At 42.1% G+C, this 11,135-nt stretch overlaps 1 protein-coding gene across 1 annotated transcript in view; it reads left to right on the forward strand.

The window, feature by feature from the left end:
* LOC121874211 (sideroflexin-2-like) overlaps nucleotides 1-11,135 on the forward strand; it is a 71,458-nt gene that overhangs the window by 20,834 nt on the left and 39,489 nt on the right. The gene's annotated exons all lie outside the window — the stretch shown is intronic.

An 11,135-nucleotide genomic window follows, 5' to 3' on the forward strand; every position in this document is an offset into this window, starting at 1 on the left:
TTGATTTCTCTGTGTCAGATAAATAATTCACCTAATAACGCTAGACCCCATTCCCACACGCAGCACCTAAGTTGAAGAGCAGCTGTCTGTATTATAATTTTCCTCGGAGATAAAATAAATCAGATCATACAATATATTAGGACTGAAATATCTGACTTTATATACCAATGGAGTGAATCCTAACATGGGGTACTCTCTCTCTCTCTCTCTCTCTCTCTCTCTCTCTCTCTCTCTCTCTCTCTCTCTCTCTCTCTCTCTCTCTCTCTCTCTCTCTCTCTCTCTCTCTCTCTCTCTCTCTCTCTCTCTCTCTCAGTGCTGGATGATTTCAACGCGCGCTAACCTTTGGTGTTGTGGGGTCTTCCTGTTTCTCTCTCCCTGTCCTTCCTTCTTCCTCCTCCTCATTTCTTCCTTCTCCTTTCTTCCTCCTTCTTCCTCCTTCTTCCTCCTTCCTCCCTTCTACCTTCCTCCTTTCTTCCCTCTTCCATCTTATTCCTCCTCCTCTTCCCCCTTCTTCCACCCTCTTTCCTTCTTCACTCTGCTCTTCTTCCTCGTTTCTTCGTCTTTTCTTCTTCCTCCCTTCCTCCTTCCCGTTCTTCCTCTTCACCCTCCCTCCTTCCTCCACTTCTGCGTGTGGTGGAAAATGGAAAGAAAGTAGTAAAAGAAAAGGTGTAGAAAGTGAAAAGAAAGCACTAATGTAGGTCACTTTCTAGTTTAGGTTAGATTAGATTAGGTTCTGGGGTCCAAAAGTTGTTATTATTGTAAATATTCTTAATGTTACTGATTTTAATTTGATTTGATAACATATTTCTTTATTACTCATTACCTGTAAGTAATTAGTCAAGGTGTTATTTACCTATACTCAGACTGACTTTATCCAAAAACAGAGAATATGAAGAATTTTTAGATTTTTTTTAATCAATTCTCGATCTGACTCAAAACCTCGCGAATTATATCTTAATAAATGTTTATATAGCTTTAAGGCCAATTATGTTGTGGTGTGTTGTATTGTGTTCTGCTGTATTGTGTTATGCTGTGGTATGTTGTGTTCTGTTGTATTGTGTTCTGCTGTGTTGTGTTGTATTGTGTTGACTAATAAGGAGTCGGAGTATGGCTGTAAATCCTAAGTGTTATAGAGCTGAGAAAGACGAGGTTGAACAGGTCTTGTGTTGTATTATATGGGGTCATTTTTACCAGGAAGATTGTTTTATGTGTGTGTGTGTGTGTGTGTGTGTGTGTGTGTGTGTGTGTGTGTGTGTGTGTGTGTGTGTGGACCAACAGTTCCAAGTGTCAGTAATGATGGTTTGTTTTAATTTCTTTAGTCTGTCGGAGCTCGGGACCATCATAAACAATAGTTGTATAGAGACTGTGTCAGGTGTTGAAGTATTACCTCAGCTGGGACAACAGTCGAGAATTATTGTATCAGTGATCTGTTAAGAGTTAATCATGGGCAGGTGAGGGAGGGTGTTGTGGGGGGGTCGGGTTACCTCGGGTGTGCTCGGCCACACTCGGGTTTCCTCGAGTAACACAAGCTGCTACTTCCTAAACCCCGCCGTCATCACCGCCGGGCGGGGCCACGGCTCACTCTTCTAATTGGTTCTTGCCTCATCAACCCAGGACTTCAGTCGCCGTCTGTTAGATGGTAAATGTTGTTTTATACAACATGAGACAGATTTACACCGAGGTAGATATAAGGCCGTGTGTGACGAAGGCCCCCAGGTCACCAGGACTACGAGCAGCCTTTCCGGGCGTCGGGCACCGCAAGCGACGAAACCCTAGTGGTGGAGGCAGCTTTGGAACTTAGTGTGGGCGCTCCCAGGGGCCATGTTGGGGTGGCCGTGTCAGTGGGGCTTCTTCTACGGCTTCCTCCATTGACAAGAAGATTTCTTTGGTAAGTATTCTGGATGCCAATGTTGCTGACTCCCATGGGAGTTAGGGAGGCGCCCCTCCCTTGCTCACGCCCTCGCCAGGCACCCACTAATTGGATGTCTGGAGGTGGACGAGGGGAGGGAGCGGCTTGGGGGGGGGGTGAAGGGGGTGTTAAGCACTATCGACAAAACGGAGGGAAGAGTGGAGGGATCTGTCACGTGACATAAAGGCGTCATGATCCTGTTACAGGCGCTGGTGGCCATAAAAGAGAAGCCCTGGGAGGGCGTCGGTCAGTGTATGTCGTGGCGACGGTCAGGAAGCATCCCATCGTCGTCACCGCCCTCGTCACCCTCTGCAGCAGGAACTTCAAGTTAGTGTACTCGTGGAGGAGATCCTTCCAAGAATTATTTTAGCCTGGAGGTGACGTGAACCTGGTTGTTGGCAGATGTCTGGAGGTGGCAGCTAGTGTTGGCAGACGTCTGGAGGTGGCAGCTAGTGTTGGCAGACGTCTGGAGGTGGCAGCTAGTGTTGGCAGACGTCTGGAGGTGGCAGCTAGTGTTGGCAGACGTCTGGAGGTGGCAGCTAGTGCTGGCAGACGTCTGGAGGTGGCAGACGTCTGGATATGGCTATTAGTGTTGGCAGACATCCAGAGATGGCAAGTAGTGTTGGCAGACGTCTGGAAATAACAGTTATTGTTGGCAGACGTCCATGGGTGGCAGCTAGTGTTGGCAGACGTCCGGAGGTGGCAGCTGGACCAGGTGAACAAGAATCGAATTCCTGGGAGGAGGTTGTCAGCAGAGGTCATGTCAGTGAAGGTCGTGTCAGCAGAGGTCATGTCAGTGAAGGTCGTGTCAGCAGAGGTCGTCAAGGGAACTGTTTACCATCACACAACATCTTCGTCATCTCTAACAGGTAATGGTTAGAGTGGTCGTGCTGATGAGGGTCGTTCATTGAGGAAGTACTTCAAACCAGTATGTTTCCCGGTAGTGGTGGCTAGCTGGTGACGACTGTGTATCAAGTGACAGAGTTCCCGGTACTAAGTGACCTAGTACAGGTGATGGTGGCTTAACTGAACTACCGGTGGTGGTGGTTGGTAGTGGTTGATAGGGATAGTGGCGGTGATTACAGGTGGTGGAGGTGATGATGGTTGGTGAGTGTTGATGGTGGTTGGTAATTGCTGATGGTGGTAGTTAGTGGGTAACGATGGTGATTGGTGAGAATGGATGGTAGTATTTGTATCTTCACTGGAGACTTCAACGCCATCTGGTGAAACACGGAATCATTTGTCGTTGCAGAATAATGTCGATATATATTCAGATAGAAATATAACTGTACATATATATATATATACTAACACACTATAGTATGTATAATGGAGACAGCCCCACCACTTCAACATAGCCCCACCGAATTAGCCCCACCGAATTCAACATAGCCCCACCTGATTCAACATAGCCCACCTGATTCAACATAGCACCCAATTCAATATAGCCCCACCTGATTCAACATAGCCCCACCTGATTCAACATCACCCACCCAATTCAACATAGCCCCCAATTCAATATAGCCCACCTGATTCAATATAGCCCCACCACTTCAACATAGCCCCACCCACTTCAACATAGCCCCACCCACTTCAACATCGCCCAACCACTTCAACATCGCCCCACCACTTCAACATCGCCCCACCACTTCAACATCGCCCCACCACTTCAACATAGCCCCACCTGATTCAACATCACCCCACCCAATTCAATATAGCCCCACCCACTTCAACATAGCCCCACCCACTTCAACAAAGTCAACAAACTCGACGCGATCTTTGTACTGGTGCATATTTTGATTTGATTGACGCCAAGATCTCTTCCTGTGTCTAAATATAATTAATTACAGATGATAACACTTAAAGTACAGCATTAGTAAGGTTTATTTTTAGTGTCCTCCGTGAACTAACAAGGTGAAGCAAAATACATTAACTAGAAATTTAAAAGCTAATTACAAACGTATTTTCTTCATCATCACCTTCTTCAAATCGAGACTAACATTAACACAAGGCCAGTAGTCAAAAATAAATTAACACTGAGGAATGTAATGTTTTTATATTTTTAGAAGTTTATTTGAATTTGAATTTATTTCAGGCGTCAGTATTGCAAGTGATGTGATTGGTGTGGGCGGCTTAATATCCTTCCGCGGTTGTCGAGCGTAATCTAGTGATTTTTAGCGTAATTTAGTGATGTTTAGCCAAAGTTAATGATATCTAGCGTAATTTGGTGATGTTTAACGCAATTTAGCGATGTTTATTGATGTTCAGCGTAATTTAGTAATGTCTAGCGTTATTTAGTGATGTTTAGCGTAATTTAGTGATGTTTAACGCAATTTAGCGATGTGTAGCGTAATTTAGTGATGTTTAGCGTAATTTAGCGATGTTTAGCGTAATTTAGTGATGTTTAGCGTAATTTAATGTCATAAAGCTGAATTTAGTAATGTTTATTGATGTGTAGCGGAATTTAGTGATCATTATTAATGTTTAGAGTATTTTAGTGATGTTTAGCGTAAGTTAGTCATGCCTAGCGTAATTTAATGTTGTGTAACGAAAGTTAGCGATGTTTATTCAGGAAGTGTGAGTGGGAGGGAGGGTCAGGTGGGGGGGGGGTGATGGGACGGAGAGACGGAAGGGGGTGTAATCTCTCACTTAGGGGGGGGGGTAACTAGGTTTTATCTGGTAGAGGTTAAGTGATTTATCAATGTTTTCTGTGTAGACTAACCTAATCTAATCTCGCCTTGATTCAGTATTTATTTTAACCATTTTCAGAAAACTTTTGACTTCCCTTGAGATTATAGGAACACTAATATATATATATATATATATATATATATATATATATATATATATATATATATATATATATATATATATATATATATATATATATATATATATATATATATATAAAATAATGGTTTTGAAGTAATATAGACGACAGAGGTATAATTCCCTCCCGTTAACAGATTATAGCTCTGATAACTAGACTATTATAGTTATATAATTCTTAGATAAATTGTAAGAAATTAGTAAATAAATCAGTATATTTTTTCTTTTAATGTCTAAGTTGAATAATTAGAGGAATTAATTTATTGTTTATGTATAGTGTATACCTATATTGTTTATGTGTATGTTGAACAAATGTAAATTTGTATTTTACTGAATATATATCTATCTGTCTGTCTGTATCCATCTATCTCTATCTCTATCTATCTGTCTGTCTGTCTGCCTGTCTGTCTATGTATGTATGTATGTATCTATTGCCATACAGACAGACAGACCACCAGACATCCATAGACGAGACAGACATCGACAGACAGACATCCACAGACGACAGGCATTCAGACATCCAGACAGGTATTCAGATATTCACAGACAGACATTCAGATATCCACAGACAGACAGACATACAGGCACATCACTGCAGTCTTAGACAGACAGCCACAGACAGACATCCAGAGACAGACAGCCACAGACAGACATCCAGCGACAGAGCCACAGACAGATAGCCATAGAGAGTTAGCCACAGACAGATTGCCAAAGACAGACAAACAGACAGACAGACATACATCCACAGATAGACATCCACAGACAGACATCCACAGACAGACATCCACAGACAGACAGACATCACTGCAGCCTCAGGATCGTCACCGCCGCCCAGCAGACGAATTTCACTGTAGCTGCTGGACACTGCACAAGATTAGCCATCTGTGACTCTTGTGCGTGTGACAGCGGCTATTGTGGAAAATCATGCCCGCCCACTCGTCACAATGTCGACCGGCCACTCCACTCACTCGTCGAAGCGTCTGCCACTCACTCCACTCACTCGTCAAAGCGTCTGCCACTCACTCGTTACAGCATAAACCACCCGCTTAGAGTCACAGGAGCCGCCCACAAGGTTAATGACAGCTGTGTAGGAGAGTGTCAGGTAACGATGGTCAGCCACCTCCTTCCCCCATCTAGCCGCCTAACCACCCCTACCCAGCCACCCTGTTCCCCCACCCAGCCACCCCCTTCCCCCACCCAGCCACCCCCCCTTCCAGCCACCCCCCTTCCACCCACCCCCCCCCAGCCACCTTCCCCCCAGCCACCCTCACCTGGTATAAGTAATATCATGTCTCAAAAACTGATATTTGACAATAAACAACAATATACGTGTTAGTACAGGTAGAATTTACAGGTTGCTACACGTTTACAACCACAAGTGTCGGTAGAGATTGCAGGTCTAAATACGGCTACGAGTACAAGTATAGGTACAGGAAAGTTCAGGTATATAATTTGTAAACGTAAAAATTACCCTTTACTATAGATTTAGATAGACTGTACTGTAGAATATAATAGTGACTTGCACGTGATGTTAAATTAATATTAATGTTTTTCTTATGTGTTTTCTTAAGTTATGGATCACTTTATAACAAGAGTTTAATAATAATGATAGATATTGTGAAGATAACAAATTGAATATGCTTCTAAATATTTATTCTTCAAATACAAATTAAATGAATTACTTCAATATAGTCTTAAAGCCAAATGTTGTGAAGCATTTTTTGTTTTACTTTTTACATATAACCACCGGAATATTGTAGGTATTATGGTCCAGCCACTTAACATACAATACAATGTAACAAACCTTAGTATTTGACACGATAATTTTGAAATATTTTTGAGGTAAAACGTTAATATGAGCAGGAAAATCTTCGAAAGTAGCTACAGTAGTTAACCTTGGCAAAAAGAACAATCACTTATCACACATCAACGTTAGGAGAAGATCATACTGGACTCAACAGAAAAAATCTGGGAGCACGGATGTTCCCCTGGCCCCAAGACCCAACTCTGGATACGGGCTGGTGTTAACTCTGAGCTATGGTGTTCAAATCAAGGTACTGTACTGCCCTGTAAATATTGTCACAAACACTCCATTAGGTTCTGATCTCTAAAAATATCAAGTAATTCTGGTTTATTAGTTTTTTTTTGTATCGACGATGAGTCCAATTAGTTTTGTATGTCTGCTAGTTCGTTCTTGAGGTAGTTCTTAATTATTATTATTATTATCATTATTATTATTATTATTATAAGTATTACGATGAGTCTGTTTAATAAAGTTTAATGTTAATGTTTTATGGTTAAAGCCTATACAGTACGTTTGGCATTGTAAACTTCTCACGTAATCAATAAGTCTGTGATCCAAATAATAATATTTTCTTTAAAGAGTTAATATTATAATGAAACACTGTGTGTTAATAAACGAGAGGTGTATTAAATATGGGTTTTATTTAGCCTCTTGTGTTTATGAAGTTCCCAGTCGATATATCAGGATGTCTCCAAAAATGTATGCACTACTTCATAAATTTTCATGGTGACTGAATATTTGTTTTATAACAACATTTTCCTCACTCGTCGATGTGTGAGAACTGCCACAACATTCTGGTAGACACATCAATAAATGAAAATACACTATACTAAAACCTATGGTAAAAGTAAACACAGAGATCTTTATGAAACTTTATAAATAGTAATATTATTCTGCTATATTTGTCTTTGATGGATATTTATTCAGTAAATTCATCATACAAATTCACAGTGATTCAGCATGTACAGGCGGTATATACCGTAGACCCTACAGGAATGCACTACAGTATAAACATAGATTATGCAAGTGTACAGACAGTTTAAGTGTAACCAATATTCAAGTATTTTAATATCAAGTTAATAAAGTTATATATATTTTCTGAGAAAGACTATTAGATAAATAAAGGCGAATAAGTTCTGAATAAATATATATCTACCCTGGTTGTCAAGATGGTTGAAAGCTTACCTCTGATTGGTCACTTTTCAGGTAAGCCATTATTATTGGTTCCTTAAAATGTAGATGGTTGCAAGCTTATGGGTGATTGGTCAAATTTCAAATGGTTGAACAAGAATGACTGTGATTGGTTGACGCTTGGCGGGAGTGTCTGGGGAAGCCAAAGTAGCGTGAGTCGTGACGGGAGTGAGACTGTGTGACTTGTCTGCTGCTTTACGGATGGCATTCGATGTTAAAATTAAGGTAAGTTGAACAATAAGTCTGCTTTAAGGAGTTAATATATATGTGTGTTTAGTTTATAGTGTAATATAAGAGAAGGCACAGCCGGGGTGGAGGTATATGAGCAAATATACCCGGTGTTAAGTGTCCAGTGATACCATTATCGCCAAATTTTTCTCATTCACTTCCAGTTACTAACCTAACCTAACCTGCTGTCCTGACTAATTCTCCCTCTAGTAAATCCTTCTGGTCCTTAGCTAAAAACATCTGTAAAAACTTCTGCACGCCTTCTTTTCCTCCCCTCTTCCGTCCCAATAACTCTATAGCCAACTCTCCCCCTGAGAAAGCCAACCTCTTTGGCACCTTATTCTCCTCTAATTCCACCTTAGACGATTCCCACTCTACCCCTCCTACCCCTGCACCTCCTACTGAACCTATGCACTTTCCTATAATTATAGGAAAGTGCATAGGAGATTATAATCTCCACTCGCAGGGTTGCCGGTGTGTTATCCAGGTTGGATGTGAGTAAGGCGCAAGGACCGGACGGAATACCCCCTCGTGTTCTGAGGGAGTGTGCTGAAGCCCTGGCCCCTGTGCTTGCTCGCCTCTTTCGCCTTTGCCTCAAAACCAAAACTTTTCCTTCTTCTTGGAAGCATGCCTTGGTTCAACCCATCCCAAAGAAGGGTGACCATTCTAATCCCTCTAACTATCGCCCCATTGCCCTAACTTCATCCCTCTCTAAGATTTTCGAAACTATCTTGAACTCCCATTTTCTCCGCCACCTTGAACGCCTCTCTCTTTTGTCGGATCACCAGTCTGGCTTTCGCCAGGCGAGATCTACTGGTGATCTGCTCTCCTACTGCACCCATCTTTGGTCATCCTCTCTTAGGGATTATGGGGAAACTTTCGTCGTGGCCCTCGACATCTCCAAAGCATTTGACAGGGTATGGCACAAATCTTTGCTATCTAAACTTCCCTCTTTTGGTTTCTCTCCCCCACTTTGTTCTCTCATCTCTAGCTTCCTTGAGAACCGATCCATGGTAGTTGTTGTCGAGGGATCGATTTCTCGCTCTTTCTCTACCAGTAGTGGCGTCCCACAGGGTTCTGTTCTTTCACCAACTCTCTTTCTTCTTTTTATCAATGATTTACTTCACACTACAACTAATTCTATCCATTCTTACGCCGATGATTCTACTCTTCACTCTTCCTCACATTTTCCCCTTCCTCCTAACTCTCAAACTAGATCTGTTTCTAGAACTGATATCATTACTTCTATCAACGCGGATCTGTGCAGCATCTCTGAATGGGGAGATACAAACTTGGTTAAGTTCAATAGTAACAAAACTCAATATTTACCAATTACACTTTGTAAATTAGACGATCTCCCACCAATTACATTTCAGGACGCTATCATCCTCCCAAATTCTGAAATAAATATGTTAGGCCTCACCATTTCCTCCAATATGTCCTGGAAATCACACATCCTTAGTATAACTAAAGTTGCCTCCCGAAAGTTGGGGATGCTGTACAGATGCCGCAGCTACTTCACTCCTGAGCAGTTGCTCCAAGTATATAAGGGATTCATTCGTCCTAACTTGGAGTATTGCTCTCATATCTGGGGTGGCTCTTCTTCTGTCCAACTATTAGATAGGTAGGATTCAAAGGCATTTCGTCTTATTAACTCTCCTCCTTTAGTCGACAATTTATCTCCCCTTTCTCTTCGCCGCAATGTTGCTTCACTCTCTTTTACAGGTACTTTAACGGGCAATGTTCAGTGGATTTGACATCCTGTGTACCGCCGGCAAGGCCGTGGGTTCGTAACACATGTCTTGCCCGCGGTGCCCACCATTTCTCTGGATGTCGGTCACACGAGAATAACCCGTTATAGTACTTCCTCCTTTCCTCACACAGCCAAACTATGGAATGCTCTGCCTTCTTCTGTGTTTCCATGCTCTTACAATCTGTCTTACTTTAAAAAGCTGGTTTTCCGGCATCTTCGTGGTGTAGATTAATACAATATAACCTTTTTCTATATTTTCAATTTCTTTCCGTTCTTTCTTTTTCGCCCCCCAGGCTCCGTTGTGGGTCGTTTGACCTGTGCCCGGGTGGGCTAATTCCCGTAAAAAAAAAAAAAAAAAAAAAAATGGACGACAGGTTGTCACGACTTGCCACCAGGAACGGAATCCAACCTTAACCTAGGAAGTGTCTCCTGCACAACACACATGTTATGCGAAAACAGCCGTTTGCGAGCATACGTACACTGGCAGTAGACAATGAATTAAGAGTTTGAGGAGACAGCCTATTAGATACGTCAACTAATCATAGGTGTCCCATGCAGTCCATGAGTGGTAGCCAATGGTAGCTCACAAGGACTGAGCCCAGAGCCGTTTATATAATACCCACCTACGCGCTAAGCCCGCGTGTCGGCGCAAGATGCAATCTCGCATTCATTCGAATGCCGGGAATGGAGGAATTTTTTCTGGAATTTCTTGGAATGATCTAAAGCTTTTCCTGGCAATGGAGAGTTCCGGGATCGAAGATACCAGCAAATAATTAAATTGTGTCCTGATCAGTACACGAGTTGTTTTCACGGTGATAATGAAGACTTAATGTGTTGAAGACTCAGATGTGATGTTTACTGAAATAATTTATTCACAGGTGTGGTGAGATGCACCAGCTGTCAGTTGGTGTTGAAGATCACCTGAGTTAATGCATCGTTAACCTGTGTGTGGTGACTGTTGCTTCAGGTGCTGGTGTTGGCCTAAGACAAGATGTAGTCGTCGTCAGATATAACTTGTTCTAACTGGACAGAAATATTTGGTGAGTTTGCTTTACTGTTTCCTCTTCCACTGATTGGTCGTCAGCAGGCAGCTTGGGCGGTCGGTCGCACCTCTGTTCACACTGTTGGCAAGTATTGGTCATGTATCTGGATGAATCGGCTCTCACTTGGTGCCATCACAATGCTCGCTGGCAGATTATTTCAAGAGTTTACAACTCGCTCCAAAAAAGTTTGCCTTGACAATTATTTGAACTTGTGGCTTCTTTAAACTTGAGCTGTGACCTCTAGTTTGGTGGGCGTCTATCTGCCAGCCCCAGGTATGAACACTCGACCGAGGTGTTCATAGACTTGTATTGTCACTTCTTGCCCGCCTAGTATAGTACAATATATATATATATATATATATATATATATATATATAT

Source organism: Homarus americanus, unplaced genomic scaffold, assembly GCF_018991925.1.
Source record: "Homarus americanus isolate GMGI-L3 unplaced genomic scaffold, GMGI_Hamer_2.0 scaffold49667, whole genome shotgun sequence".
NCBI classification, from domain to species: Eukaryota; Metazoa; Arthropoda; class Malacostraca; order Decapoda; family Nephropidae; genus Homarus; species Homarus americanus.